Source organism: Rattus norvegicus, chromosome Y (genome assembly GCF_036323735.1).
Source record: "Rattus norvegicus strain BN/NHsdMcwi chromosome Y, GRCr8, whole genome shotgun sequence".
Taxonomy (NCBI): Eukaryota; Metazoa; Chordata; class Mammalia; order Rodentia; family Muridae; genus Rattus; species Rattus norvegicus.
The window spans coordinates 40,677,942-40,693,750 of record NC_086040.1 but is presented as its reverse complement, the minus strand read 5'-3'; the positions used below and the strand labels follow the sequence as shown (position 1 = coordinate 40,693,750).

General features: G+C 44.5%; 1 pseudogene; it reads right to left on the bottom strand.

The window, feature by feature from the left end:
* Positions 1-9,639: 9,639 nt before the first annotated feature.
* Positions 9,640-10,223, bottom strand: LOC134484289 (large ribosomal subunit protein eL19-like; annotated as a pseudogene).
* Between the last annotated feature and the right edge of the window lie 5,586 nt (positions 10,224-15,809).

Here is a 15,809-nt window from a genome sequence, read left to right as displayed (position 1 = left end):
ATCTATAGGGCATTACACATTTGACCAGGTGTCCAAAGTCTTCCCACAGATCCTGAAAAGAAATCATACATTCTCCTCTTCCAAAAGGAGTGACTTTTTTATTCCATCTTTATTAAATTGGGTATTTCTTATTTACATTTCAAATGTTTTTCCCTTTCCTGGTTTGCAGGCTAACATCTCCCTAACACCTCCCACTCCCCTTCTATAGGGGTGTTCCTCCCCTGATCCACCCCCACATTCTGCCCTTTCCCAACAATCACATTCACTGGGGAGTTCAATCTTGGCAGGACCAGAGACTTCCCCTTCCACTGGTGCAGGACTCCCAGCTGCCGAGATGGTTCATTTCTGAGCATGTGCACACACGTGTGCTGATGAGCCCGCAAACCCTCTATTCCTCTGGGAGAACGTTGCCCTATAGATATAACAGCCAGAATATGGGCATTGAGGCCATGGCTGCCTGAGAGTTCTGCAGAGGCTGACAGTCTCCACTGCCCCTTCTGTGACAATTAGTGTTGAATGTCTGGGAATTGTGAAGTGGCTTTTGTTGTATCAACTGACTTGTTAGCAGAAATATGAGAGAATCAGTAAACCACACAGAGGTAGCTCATTTCTCACAGGTTACAGTCATGGCACTTGTGCTTGCCCAGATGCCCTTTTATGGTGTGGATGTGTTTCTCTCCCTCTCCAATCAGGCTTCGGTGCAGGGAAAAATCCCATTATCTCTTTCTCCATAAAAGGATATTCAGCTCTGGTTTGAAAGTCAAACCAACAGCCATGTGCCATGGAACAACAATGAGGACAGATTCTTTTACGTATGAAAATTTATTCCGAGTGATACTTTGGATTTATAATTGTAAGATTATTACAAGCAGGTAATAAATTAAGATTTAAATATCGTGCTCCATTAAAATGGCAGATAAGCTTTGGCTGGATCAGGAATCAGCACATTGTTGCGTAAATACTAATCGGGCTGTGATGACATCCCGTAATTTGTTAGGGCTTGGGGGGGGGGGAAATAAGATTTCCTTTTTTACCTGCCAATAGCACAAGGCAACATTGAGGCTTCAGGGAGAACGCTCTCAGTGTCAGAAAGGTTTTCATTAGAAGGAGTAGAGGATTGAAGCAGTTCTCCCAGCTCTGGGTGAGAGTCTAATTCTAGACCTGAGTACTTAGATCAACAGTTAGATCTAACTGCAGACAAACAACAGGATGGAGTTCAGGCTGATTAGGTACACAAAGTCATTAGATGGATCAATGAAAAGTAAGCATTTCTTTTCCTGGGCAGAAAAATCAGCACTATAGCTGCGCGTGGGTGGCAGCAGGCTCGTGTCTCTACAGGTGCTCTCTGAGCCACCTGCATGTGTAGGATGGTATACAGTCTTTGTCCCAAGTCTACAGGTAACAGGTACTCATCCTGTCTCTGGGCTAGAAGGAAATGAAGTTCAGAGATGTCTTTGTTCAGGTCCACACAGCAAAAGGCAGGGCAGAGAGAGATTTCAGTCTCGGTATGTCTGACTCTTTAAGACATCCTCAGAGACACTGCTGCAAATCTCCACAACCACCAATTGATCCCAAAGCAAAAGTGATCATCAAGATATCTAAGACTTGACTTCCACTGTGCACGGAGAATAACTTCTGTACGAGTTGAGGTCTCTTCTAGGGTGCACAAGGAAAACCTTCCTCCATTCCCTCCGACCAGCTCTGTGGTGGCGGGAGAGGGAGCAGGCAGTGTCCCCCCATCCTGACAGTTGCAAGGCTGTTTCAGGCTCTGTCCCCACCTTCGGGTTTAGGGTTGGTTGAGGGTGGGGTTTTGGAGAGCCCTGCCTGTACTATCTGAGAATGAAGAACACAGAGATGGGCTCCAGGCCACGTGTGCCCCCTAGCGCCAGTCAGAGGGACGATATCTCCATGAGATCTCACCTGGGAGACCTGCATCCACCTCTGACCTGGGCACAGACGTATCCCTCCAATTTGCGAGGCCACCTGCCCTTTGTAGGTCCGTGAGCGCCTAATAGGTCTAAAGGAAGAGCGTTTAGCTGCACAAGGTCTTGGATTTGGTCTTCAGCGCTACTTAAAGAACAAAACAGGGCATTTCGACCAACCCCTTTCTATTTACATCAAAAACGGACAAATGGAGCCTAGTTGCAGTTTCTACTGATGTATTTTATGTATCCATTTCCTCCTTTCTTTCTCTCTCTCCCTCTCCTCTTTCTTTCTTTCTTCCTCTTTCTTTCTTTCTTTTTGTGTTTGTGAGAGATATGTATGTGTACTCATGTGTTTGAATGTGTATTATGCAGACATGCGTGTATGTGTGATATGATGTCATAGATTTTCATTGCTTTCCTCTCAGATTCTCCAAAGCAAGGTCTTTCAGTTAAAATCAGTCGCATTGATATGACGAGTTCTGCTTGCCACTTTCCTCTCTGGATTCCCTACCTCTGCCTTCCCAGTTTTTAATTATAGGCAACTTCAACACCCACCCCCTTTGACCCCTCCCCCCATTTATGAGGGTTTCCAGGGGTGGGGAGTTGTACGTCTCTGTGTTTCCATGGAAAGTGCTTTAATTGTGGGTCCATTTCCCTAGCTTCTGTAGTGTATGTCGAATGCTCATATTTGTATGAGCGAGTATTTTAAATTTCAAAGGAAAGATACCTAAGCCATTTCAGGCCAGGGGACCATGGATCTTGGTGCATTTGGAATGTAAGTGGTGGTCCTCAGCCTCATCAGTGTCTCTGATGCTGAAATTGTAACCTTTTCTTTTCTTTTTCTTTTTCCTTCTTCATTTTTTTTATATCAGTTTCTATTCATTATCCACGGTGCTGGGTTGCATCAAGACAACTTCCTTTAACCATGTCATGTGTTTTACCCTATTTGACCATCCTGCTCATCCCCATTCCCAACCCCTGGGCTAGTTAGTCTCTTTCCTTCTCCAGGATTTGTCTGCCTTCGTGACATATGTACATATTTGTTTTTTTTTTTTTTTTTGATCTGTTAAGAACACATAAAGATTCTGTAAAGAATTACAGGACTCACAAATGAGAAAAAAATTACAGTATTTGCTTTCTGGTGTCTGGTTGATTTTGGTTAATGCGGTGGTCTCTAGTTTTTCTACCAAAGACTAAATTCAATCCCTTTTGTGGCTGGATAAAATTCCATTGTGTATGTGTACCAGGACTTATTCAATGGTCTATTGATGGATGTAGAGGCAGATTCCACATCTTCGCTACTGAGAATAGTGCCACAATAAGCAAGGTGTGCAGGTATCCTCTGATTTGTTGCCTCTGAGTCCTATGTGTATGGTGGCCAAATGCTCAGGCTGACTGCCATTCACCAACTGGGTCTGAGCCTAAGCTGTGTGCTCTCTCTTTTGATGGAGGCTTTCCATGAGATGATTCTGTGTGTGTGTTTGTGTGTGTGTGTGTGTGTGTGTGTGTGTGTGTGTGTGTGTGTGTCTGTGTGTTGGGTCCTAGCAGGAAACAGGGTGTATAGCTGGATTTCAAGATTCTCTGATATTTGTTTATTTTACTGAGCTTCTGGGTAGAGATAAGGCTGTGGGGGTTGGTTTGGTAACTGATCTTTTAAATAGAGAAGGGCTTACATTGGGAGGGCCCATCCCAAGCAAAATGGACAAATACCACATGGTTTTCCTCATTTTGTGGGCCCTAAAATTCTTTAAATATTCATTTTGCTCATAGGAAATTGGAGAAGCATGTCTGGGGCTGGAAGGTGGTTGAATAGACCTTGTTAGATTCAGAGGAAGAGGTGCTGCTCCTCTGTTTGCCAGCAGACTAGCCAGGACATCATCAAGTGAACAGGCAAATCATGTTGTCATAACTTGGGGGAACCATGGTGAATTAGGATGAAAAGCATCTCCTCTGTCTCAAGACAGATTCCCCAGGGCCTCTGGGCCATCTCAGACACTGACTAACAAAGGCATCAATATCAGAGCTCAGAGATCCACATGTGAAACTAATCACATTCCTCATTTTCCCCTCTGGAAGAAACAGATCAATTACAGTCAGGACCATCTTAGGCACAGCCTAAGATCCAGCTGCCTTTTCCAGCACACAACCACCCTTGTTAGTGAACGTGATCTGAAACTGATGAGTGGGCTGTATTCTTTGGTTATGGTTATTCTAAGATAACCACTCTAGGAAACATCTGTTGCTGGACATAGCACCGTAGTCATGGCCATGCCTGGTTGGTTTCTATTAATATCATTCATGAATCACAGGCTTCAGTGGATGGAGGGGTGAAAGGGTTTGTGGCTGTGGGACAACTTCACTACTGTGGACTTGGCAGGACTGGTCTACCCTGGAATTTCTCCAGTATCCTCCCATTATGTGCTTTCCCATCAAGGTGTTAAATAAGAAAGAGTATGGGTCCAGGTTGTATCCAGGAGACCGTGGCTCTGACATCATGGAAACATTGTGATATCAGGCTGAATTAGCACACACTCGATGTTCTCATGCTCTTCTTCAAGCCAGTGGCCTCTTCACTGAGCCCCATGATTATTGATTACTGAGTGAATGTAAGACTGAAAGGGGGTGGTTCTACAGTATTGCCCTGTACATGGCAGCCAGATGTCTTCCTGTTGGCAGAGCACACATTGGTATGACTGCGACTCCTGACAGAGTGCCCAGGTTGAGAATTTAAATTATGATCCTTGAATCCCTAACATAATGAGCCATTTCCCAGCCCCTGGTGTTTTGTCTGATGAGTCTGCAAGTTGCATATTTAATATGTAAGGAATGGGAACCATGAGGAATGGGAAAAAGAGAGTGTTTGCCTCCTCTGCCCACCCTCTCTGTTCGCAAGGAGGTTGTGGCAATGGCAGGGTGCCCTCATCTTCTCAGTGGACTGGACTTAGTGATGTTCTCAGGACCTTGGAGAGGGCCAGTAAAGCTGCTTTGTTCTGCAGGATGTTTCTGACTCTTGAAGGGTCTGGATGAATTCCAGGTGAATTGATCCCTTTACCTCACAGAGAGGGAAATCAAGAGGCTCGATTATTGCACCAGCATCTTGGGTCTGTGGGACCCGTGGGGAGGACTCTGTCCTTTGTCAGCAGTGGTGGGGACACTGGATTCTGCAGTCACATCCTGAGAAGTTCCTGTCTCACTCAGAGACCTCCATTCAGGTAAAGCTGGATCCCCTACTAAACCACAGGAGGAAATTAGTGAGTTTATTACACAGAGAAGGTGACTGTCACTATTTCTGATTTGAACATGGACATTAGAGAGAGCTGTATACACAATTCTTTGGCTTTTCAGGCACCATTGTACAAAAGAAATAATTTACAGCAAGGTTAAAGGACAAAGTGAAGTTAAAATTTAAGTAAAATATAGTGATTAAATATACTTGTTTTTATTTAAATTTTCTTTTTGATTTCTTTTGTTATTTTATATGTACTTGCACCTTTGTGTGTGTGCTATATGAATATGATACGCTTAGAGATCAGAAGAGGATGTCTGATCCATTCGAACTGGACTCATGGATGGTTGTCATCTGCCACGTGGGTGCTGGGAATGGAACTCGGGTCCTCTGCAAGAGCAGCCATTGCTCTTTAGGACTGACTCGTCTCTCTAGCCCATCACTTGTTTCTATTCAGTGATTTTCTTTTTGTAAATAAAGTTCCAAGATGGTTTTATGAGTTACATCGTTTGGATCTAGGAGTGAAAGTGGATTAGTAACCACATGAAACCACAGGCAATACACTTCCTGACCCTCAGTAAGGACAGTTACATTTGTGTGTGTGTGTGTGTGCGCACACACGCATGCATGGGGATGCATATTGTTTGCAGATTCCCTTGGAGGCCAGAAAGGGACCTCAGTTTCCCGGGAGCTGATTTACAGGCAGCTGAGAGCTGCTTAAGTGGATCCTAATAATAAAATTTGGGTTCCCTGCGAGTTTGGAACATGCTCTTAAATGATGGACTATCTCTTCAGGCACATGTGTTTCTCAGCCTCGATTGAGATTTCTTTAGGAAAACGTGCACAATCTCTGCAGGCAGCCTTGGCTGGGTTGGTTGCGTTGATGTTTTTGATGCTCAGCCATCAGGAGACAAAGGCTAGAGACCAGAAGGTAGCTTCTCTCCATTTTACCATCACCCTTAACTCTCCAGTTCCTCTAACCTGTCTTGTTCGAACCACAGACACAATCGTGCTTCCTCCAGGACTCTGGAGGTGTATTCTTGTCTGTTGAGCAAGGACATGAGGCTATGAATAAAGGTCAGCGTGACTCAGTGCCTTGGGCTTTACTATTTTTGAAATGGTTTGCCAGGAATTAGGGCCGGGGCTGGTCAGGTGTGCAAATTAGAGACAGCCACAAAGTCTCTTGAGTTGAGCCTCTTTTTGAACCTTAGATGCTCTCTGGGGAGCACGAAACCAACCAGACCACCTATTCCCCTGAAAGGATGGATGAACACAGGCTTTGGGCCCGAGATTCTTCTGCAAGCTGTGAGACAGTGGAGTCAAACTGCTGTTGGGTCCTCAGCTTCCCAGCTTCTGTCACATGCAGCTCTACAGTTTTACATCACAAACTGGAGTGTAAGAGAGCTGGGAGCTCATTATCATGGGTGTCTGGGAAAGTTAGGGGCGAGTTCTACATTAATTAAACCTCATTTGAATAATGACTACATGCTATTTATTTCCTTGGAGAGCTGCTCTGAGGGAAGCAGAGAGGCTTCTCCTAGAGGAAACTTGGTGGCCCGTGGACCAGACGCCCAGCACTTGGGGGAGGTAGGGGGAGGCAAAGGTGCTATTTTAAAATCACTGTTATTGAAGGAAACACCCATAACTGGAACACTGTGGGGCGGTTTGTCAGCTGTTTCTGTGAGAAAAGGCCTGGGGTCAGCCAAAGCCTTCCCCAGTCCTTTCAATGCTGCTCTCTGCTGTACATAGGAGATGGTCTAAAATCTGCCCATGTTATCTCCCCAAATCATGTGTTCTACTTCATCTGTTATGGGGCTGAGCAGAATGGTGGTGAACTTGGGATCATGTGGCCACCTTAGTGGTCATGAGGGGAACTCCACAGGAAGAGAGGTGTTCTCACACCAAACACCCAGATCTGCCTGATCTTGACCTGGGTGCTTAAAAATGACGGCATCTCTGCACCAAAAAGCAATGGTTCCTCTGCACATATGGATATTTAAATATGAACAGGGCTCATGATCTAGTCTATGTAAAACAAGCATCCTATGTGCTTTTTCTCTGTGATTTTTTTTTTTTTGCAATTGGCTGAGCAGAGTGACTTCCTCTCTCATGTGGTAAAGGAAGAAACCAGCCAGATTCCTTCAGCCCTGTAATTAAATCACATACCTTCATGCCTTTGGCTGCACCCAGAAATCTTCATTCCAGGAACTACTGGCCCATCAGTCTAGGCCAGAGTTCAGAGCCATGAACAAAAGAAAAGAAGGCTCATGCCTGATTCTATTGAGTGTGTGGCTCAAGAATTTACACATGCCGGCACTTACAAGGTTGCATACTGGAGCTCCACACACTTAACATTATGATATTGCAGAGGAAGGGAGGGACTGTGCACACATGCCATTTTCATACTTCAGGGTAATAAAGGATTTCTTGTTCTTGGGGTTTTAGAGCCACCAAGACCCAATGAATGTTCTTCACGCAAACATCATGAGTCTTTAAGCAAGACTTTAAAACAAGGGTGCAATTATCATATATGTGAAGAGACCCTGTGGTGGTTTGAACGTGCACTGCCCAGGAAATGGCAGTATTGGAGGTTGGCCTTCTTGGAGGAGGGGTCTCCCTGTGGGGGTGAGTTCTTTAAATCCATCTCCCAGCCATGTGGGAGATAGTCTGCTCCTGGCTTCTTTTCGATAATGATGTAGAACTCTCAGCTCCTTCTCCAGCACCATGTCTGTCTGCACACTGCCATGCCCTCTGCCTGATGATAATGGACTGACCCTCTAAACCTGTAATCCAGCCCGATTACATGTTGTCCTTGGTCATGGTGTCTCTTCTCAACAGTGGAAACCTAACTAAGATGCCAGACTGAATAGTTCATGGGATTGCTCAAATGTCCTTGTCACCATCATTCTTTTATCTTCTGCAATGGCCCAACCCAATCTCTATCCAGTCCAGGGTGGTCCTCCAGTATTGGTTTCACAGTACTCACCTATACAAGGCACTTTCCTTCAGAGTCTCCTACTGTCTACAATACCACCAGCCATGGCATCCTCTTCATTGAAGGGTGAAGTCTATTCCCTTGGATGGTCACCAAGTCTCCCATGTGGTTTTATAGAGTAGCAAAGCATCTACGGGGACAGGACACAGATTCTGGGGCTTAGAGAGTTGGCTCAGCCATGAAGAACACTTGTTACTCTTGAAGAGTACCCAGGTTGTATTCCCAGCATCCATATGATGGCTCACAGTTGAACTGATGGCCAGTTTCAGAAATTCTAATGCCCTCTCTTGTCATCTTCAGACATCAGGCAGGCACTTGGTGCACACAGTTCTATGTAGACAGAACATTCACACATTTGATAACATAAACACATCTGATTTTTAAAAGGTTTGAGCTTTGGACTATGGTCATGGGTGATGCTGAGCATGGATCCTAACAGCTCTCTTTTAAGGGGAGGAGGGACACCAGAAGTTTGGAACCCGGTGGCTGTAGGTGAGGGAGCACTATATGGTTATGTCAGTATAATGCCTCCTGGTTTGGTAGTGCTCATCTCACGACCCTGATGGTGCCCATGAGGCAGAGTTCTCATCACTGACCTTGGCAACTGTCAGCACTGTGGGAAGGTGGCAGGTAAATGACTATGTCTTTCTTCAAATACAAAGAAAGAGGTTCTTTTCCCCTTGTTTTCTATCATTATAGAGTTCTAAAAATCCTTGTGGTCCAGAAGAACTTAATTTGAAAGTCATTACAATGGAGATGGGGGGTGTGAGCTGAAAGTTCATTAAGGAAATATTTGATAAGTCAAGAAAAAAGTGCCAGAGTTAATATTATAAAAAGGATTAATGAGCCAGGTGGCTCCAAATATTCATAAAAGTAAATAACAACACAAAACACAGGCCCTCCTCTCTGTTGGCCTGACAGGCTTCTGACAGTGTGTCCTGATTTGTTTGTTTTAAATGGTTGAGGCTCTAGGCTTGCCCACATGGCCGATGTTGTCTCTCATCTGAACTTGACACGATAACTTTATGTTTTGTGTAAATACATTCCTAATGCCTTAATCGCTTTAGCTGATGTGGGCTCGGTGTTTGCCAGCCAGTTAGGGATGAAGAGGCTTAATGTATTTCTTCTTTAAAAACAATAACAAAAACAACAACAACAGCAGCAGCAACAACAAAACCCCAAAAGAAAGAAACAAAAAAACAAGTTTGCTTTTTTTTTTTAAACCTCAACAACTTCATAATCACCAGAAATGTAAACTGGAATTTATGTTGTCTGGTGGGTACTTGTTCCTCTCTCTAGAGCGCTATTGTATAATGTTTTCCAGAGAAACAGAAATGGCAGAATGAATACACATTGTCTTAGTTAGATTTCCATAGATGTGAACAGACACCATAGGCAAGGTATCTCTTTTTTTATTTTAAGGCTTGTTTTATTTTAATGACTGATCATGTGAGGCCACAGTGAGGTCACTATGCACAGACATGAAGGAAGCTTTATTTTTTGGTTTCTTCCTCCTTGGACAGAGTCTTTATGATCTCCTCCTTCTTGGCCTGGAGGCGCTCTTTCCCCCGCGTTTTTGTGCTTCCTTGGTCTTAGACCTGTGAGCCTCTGCCTGGTCAGCCTGTAGATTCTTCCGGGCCTCGTCTGCCTTCGGTTTGAGGATCTGCTCCATAAGAATCCATTGGTTTTTGAATACATTCCGTTTAACCTTCAGGTACAGGCTGTGATATATATGGCGATCAATGTTCTTAGATTCCCAGTATCTCCTGAGAAGCCGGTGCAGGATTCTCATCCTTCTCAACCAGGTCACCCTCTCAGGCACCCATGTGTTGGCAGTACTCTTTCCATTCCCTATGACCATATGCCTGCCCTTCAAGGTGTGTTTCTCTCAGCGAGTCTGAGAATGGACAGTTACAGGCTTCCAGATGATCAGGCCATCTTCAATCAGCTTCCTGATCAGCTAACAGGAGTTGGCATTGGCGATTTTATTGGTTGCATTGGGGTCCAACTGGACCTTCTTTTTACCACAGTGGAGGACACTAGAGGCAAGGCTCTTCTGTAGCCTGAGCATGCTCATAGCTGCAGACACAGAAGCCAAGGTAATTCTTATAAAGGACAAGATTCCATTGCAGCTGGCTTACAGTTTCAGTGGTACAGTCCATTATCATCATGGCAGGAATCATGGGAGCATCCAGGCAGAGTTGGTGCTCTAGCAGCCCAAAGTTCTTGATGCACAGGCAGCAGAAAGGGATTGCCTGTACCACTGAGCATAGTTTGAGTATATACAAATCTCAATGCAAAGCCACCACAGTGGCACACTTCCTCCAACAAACTCACACCTACTCCAACATGGCCACACCTACTCCAACAAGGCCACACCCACTCCACCAATGCCACACCTACTCCAACAAGGCCACACATACACCAACAAGGTCACAACTACTCCAACAAGGCCACCCCTCCTAATAGTATCACTCCTCGTGGGTCAAGCTTTCAAACACATGAATCTATGGTGGCCCAAACCTATTCAAATCACCAAACACATCAAAAGGTAATTTGGCTTACAGGACGCTGGATAATCTAACAATGGCTGACTCATACAAGGGAATTGAGAAACCCATTGGCTGCTCAGTCTATGATGATTGATACCTCAGCCATCTTAACCTGGTGCTGAAGGCACGTGGGTTTCCTGGAGGAGTTTGCCTTCAGTCTATAATGAGATATCAGAAAAGGTGGTTAGAATATTAGCAAAGGAATGCAGCAGCCACAGGAGAGATGAACTTGCCAGTGAGAGTGAAAGCATGCAGACAAAAATCAAATCCTCCTTCTTTCACATTCTTAAATCTGGGTTGCCACCAGAAGGCCACACCTACACTTAGAGCAAATCTTCCAGATTCAAATATCCTGATCAAGAAAATCCTTCATAAGAGTGCCCAGATGCATGCATTTTAATTGAATTCAGAGCCACTCAGGTCAGCAACCAAGATTAGAGATCAAGTCTGCCAACTCTCTCATACAATTTATTTTTCTTGTTTCCTTTATATTTTGGGCCCTAGAATAACCAAGCCATGCCACTCATATAGCTTAGCCTTAAAGCATTCATCTGCATTCTGTTCTCACTAGAAATCAAGAAGCACATTGTAATATCTTCACTCTCCTGGCTGATCCCTGCTCACCCAGGAACTAGTCAGCTTGCTGTCACTCCAGTCTCAGAGACTGGATTGTTGATAATGAGGCTTCAAGTCCAAGATCAGAGCCCTGGCTAATTTACTGAAGCCTGCTACCTGGCTTGTAGATGGTGTGTTCTGCCTATATTTTCCTGGGCTGAGAAGGTCCAGCAAGCTCTCTGGGGGTTCTTTTTAAACATAAGTGCACCAATAACACAGGGGAGGAGTCCATCTTTATGACTGAAGTCACACCCTCCAAATTGCTGCTTCCCAATGATGTCATCTTTGGTGATATCTTCCTAGGCATGGGGTAGGGGAGACATTTAGATCACAGCAACCTCTACTGATGGAGATGGCTCTCCTCCAGCTTGCACTGGCATCGTCAGGCTTCTGTGTGGAGGCAGCACAGGCAACCTAAGTCCCAAGCATGTCCCTGTTATGTCCCTTTGGCCCTAATGTCCCCTGTGCCATGACCTTCAACATGTAACAGCTGCCCTTGTGTGCACCAGAGCTCAGCTTCCCTGATGTCAGGCACCTGGGATCTACCTCTATCTCCTTTTAAAACCATTTTTTAGCTAAAGGATATGGGTCAGTATGTAAACTACTTGTTGTACATGCATGGAGACCTGAGCTTGGATCCCCAGAGCCAACTTACAAGTCTAAAGTGTTAGCATCCACTCTGACACCAGAATAAGGGAGACATAGTCTTGGGGACCTCTGAAGTTCACTGCCCACCCCAGAGTCAATGTTTTACTTAGGGTTATAATAATATGAAGGCACACCGTAACCAAGGTTATTCTTATAAATACAACATTTAATTGGGGTTGGGTTACCGTTTCAGAGGTTCAGTCCATTACCATCAAGGTGTGAACATGGCAGCATCCAGGCAGGCTTAGTGAAGGAGGAGCTGAGAGTTCTACATCTTCATCTGAAGGCTGCAAGGAGAATACTGGCTTTCCGGTAGCTAGGATGAGAGTCTTAAAGCCCACACCCACAGTAACACTCACTCCAACAAGGCCACATCCACTCCAACAGGGCCATACCCTCTAAAGTTGCCTCTCCCTGGGCTGAACATACACGGACACACGCACACATAGGGACACAGGCACGCATGCACACAAACCATCACAGGCATCAGTTCCCAGATCCCAGTGAGAAAAGCCTACCTCAAAAACCAAGACAGGCACTGGCAAGATAGCTCAGCATGCAAGGGCACTTGCAACCAAGCCTGAGGATCTGAGTTCTATCCCCAAGACTCACCAGGTGGAAGATGGGAATGAATCCTACAACATGTCCCTTGGTCTCTACATATGTGTTGTAGCATGTATGTGTCTCCCCCAACTACGAAAAATTATTTCATAGAGGAATGACACCCAAAATTGTCCTCTGACCTCTACATGCATGCACATACACAAATCACGAGTGTACACACACACACACACACACACACACACACACACACCACTTGTCTTGGAGACCAGTCTTATGTAGATGTTTTTCAAGATAATACTGTTCTTAGTCCAATTCTTGTTCTATTGTCCAAAGAGAGAGACATCTCTAATAGGGCCGGGTATGCACAAGGTTTCCCATATAACGAAATAGGAAACGGGAATGTTATATTTCCCAATTTCAGGATGGAAATCAATGCATTCTACTCTGTGACCTTGCACGTACCTGCTTATCTTCAGAAGTGATAGCCAGACATTGCTGTCACCTGGTCAATTGGAAGTGCCAATATGACATTGGGGGGTGGGACAGGGATGAGAGACAATCTGGTACTGGTCTACAAACAAACCCACAGCTGTAGGGAGCCGTTCCCTGCTTCATTTGGCATAGTAGGGACAGCATCAGAGGGAAAGTGGCTTATGCCTGTTAAATAAGAAACAAGCTTATGCAGTTTCATAGGATGTAAGCTGACACAAGCATGGGTTTCTGTTGACTTTTGTCTTGAGTGAGTGAAGACACAGTTTTCAGCTTTCCCTAATAGGCTCTGGGATGTCCTGAAAGTTTTAAAAGCTGTCACATGTTTCATTTTAACATTTTCATCTCAATGCTCTGAATTCCCACACTTCGTGTGTAATGCCCTTTGGTACTTGTATCCCTCTGGTCAGGCCATTGGTCCTAATAGTTACTTAACGTTTCCTTTTCAAACATACTGCTTGGGATGAGGGAGACAGCTTGGGGTGGACCTGAGGAACTGGACACACGGTAAAATCTAAGCATGGGTATAAGTTCTTGTACCAAGAGTTGGAGAATTCCTGGGATTTACTGCCAGCCCTCCTGACCTATAGTGGTGAGATTGAGAACACAGAGAGACACTGGGTCAAAAACAAGGTAAATTGGTCCACTGACCTGCATGTCACACATATGAGCACATACACGCATAGCACATATGCATATATGCATACACACAAATGGGAAAATATGTTATTAAACATCCATGCATGTAACGATATTTCTTCAGAAAACCCCCATTGCACTTTCTTTAAAGAGGACATAGTTGCAAAAACAGATGCAAGGGAAAAGAAGTTGTAATGGAAACGAGTCGGACACCCCTTCATTATATGGGGATTCATGTAGACGTAGATTTTTTTTCAAACCTACTTTAATAAGGGTTCTCAAATGCTTAGAGCCCCCTTCTAGCTCACTGTCCAAAGGTAGGGGAGAAAAGATGATAAATAGGGCAAGTGGAAGTGGACCTGTTTAGAAGTAGTTCTTTGGGGCAAATCCAGTCTGACCTGTCAGGTCACCGGCAGTCCAGTCCAGTAGTGTCAGGATACCAATAGTCCAGGTGAAAAAAAAAATGCCACCAAAAACAGAACAACACTGGTAGCACAATCTTGCAGAAACAGTCAGGCCTCCATCAAACTGGCACTAGTCAGCATGAGTAACCAGAACCAGCTGGAATACCAGGAGTGCTTTGCCACACCTTCAATAAAGTGAAGGTCAGTGAGAATCAAGACCAAGGAGGGATTGCAGGCAAACAATGCAACACCTCATCAGTGTCTACTGAGTCATATTCATAATCTCTCCCAATATCACCTGACTCGCCTTAACGAAACCCCACATTAGTCTGCATCACAGGACAACCATAAATTTCCACTTCAGACACCAGAATGTGAGGAACGAGAGAGAGACTGAGACATATGGAACAAACAAGGATATCCTATTGAATTGTAACATGTGCCCAAATGACTGGGAAGGGAAGATACCTCTTTTCCGAGCTGCTAAATTTCATTTAAATCACAGTGGCATCCAACTGGCCGGTTTCCTAAAATTGTCTCTGTTTTTGCCTGATACACACGCTTTATAATTTGTGGCTGATGATGGACCTTCATTCAATAGCTCTAGTCTTCCTTTTGCTACTATGTAAGTTCTCCTTTCTTTCACATTCAACCCCCTAACAGTAGATAGGAGAGAAAAGAGGAGAGAGGGAAAGGGTTTCTATTACCAGTAGATGACCTCCTGTTGATTAAGGGCATGGAGTTCCTTGGGGGGCAGTTTTGATCTTCATTGTCAGGATGTTTAGTTTCTTCTTTGGGCATGGCTATTTAACAAACTGCAACCAACAGTAGCCGACCTATGGGGTTCTAGCATTTATATGTTCTCTGAAAAGTCTCCAGCATTCCAAATGTTACACACTTGTAAAATCTATCTGCTGCTGGCAAAATCACGCCCCTGGTAGAACACAAGGCAAATCATAATCAGCCACTGTTGATAATCGGAAGCAACCCCATGCCCCACAGCCTGTATTAAAACAAAAACATAGTCTTATAATATTTCTATCTTTTTAAATACACCAAAATTCTCACTGCAAATGACCAGTTTCATTTGGACATTAGTAAAACTGACTTTCTATCCTTTAATCCACTGAGAGCATCCTGATTAGTTTCAATCAGTCATTATAGCTATATTTTTCTTGGTGGAACCCAGGGCAAACATGAAATTCTTGTTTCTAAAGCACACTTCTCAAGTGAGCATTATAACAATCTCCCAGTCACTTATCTGATGTGTAAATCTAGGGAGCTTTTTGAAGATCTGAGTGTCCCTCTAGGTCCCAGATCTCAGCCCCAACAGCTAGTATTTGGCTGATGAGGGCTAAGAATTGACGGCTGTCAGGGTGGTCAGCAGCACCAAGTATGGTCCTTTCTAGCGAGGCTCGAGTGTCTAGGCTCTGTATCATTGTATGTAGCTACAGTCTCCGACCAGGAAAGGATGAGATGTCTCGGGGGTTCCCGTAACATAGGCTGCTGTCAGCTGTGAGCAGATTTCTTTCTGTATCACCTGTAGGTATTTTAGCCTGGCACATAAGTCATTATTACTATGACATGTTGGTTCAGTAACATCATCTAATACAGCCAGAGGTTCTGAGGCCCCATATAAGAACTCAAAGGGGGTAAAGCTGAATCTGGAAGGGTTATTTCTTGGTCTGAAGACAGCAAGAGGGATGGAGTGTCACCCAGTCTGCACCAGTCTCCAAAGCCTATTTGAACAGG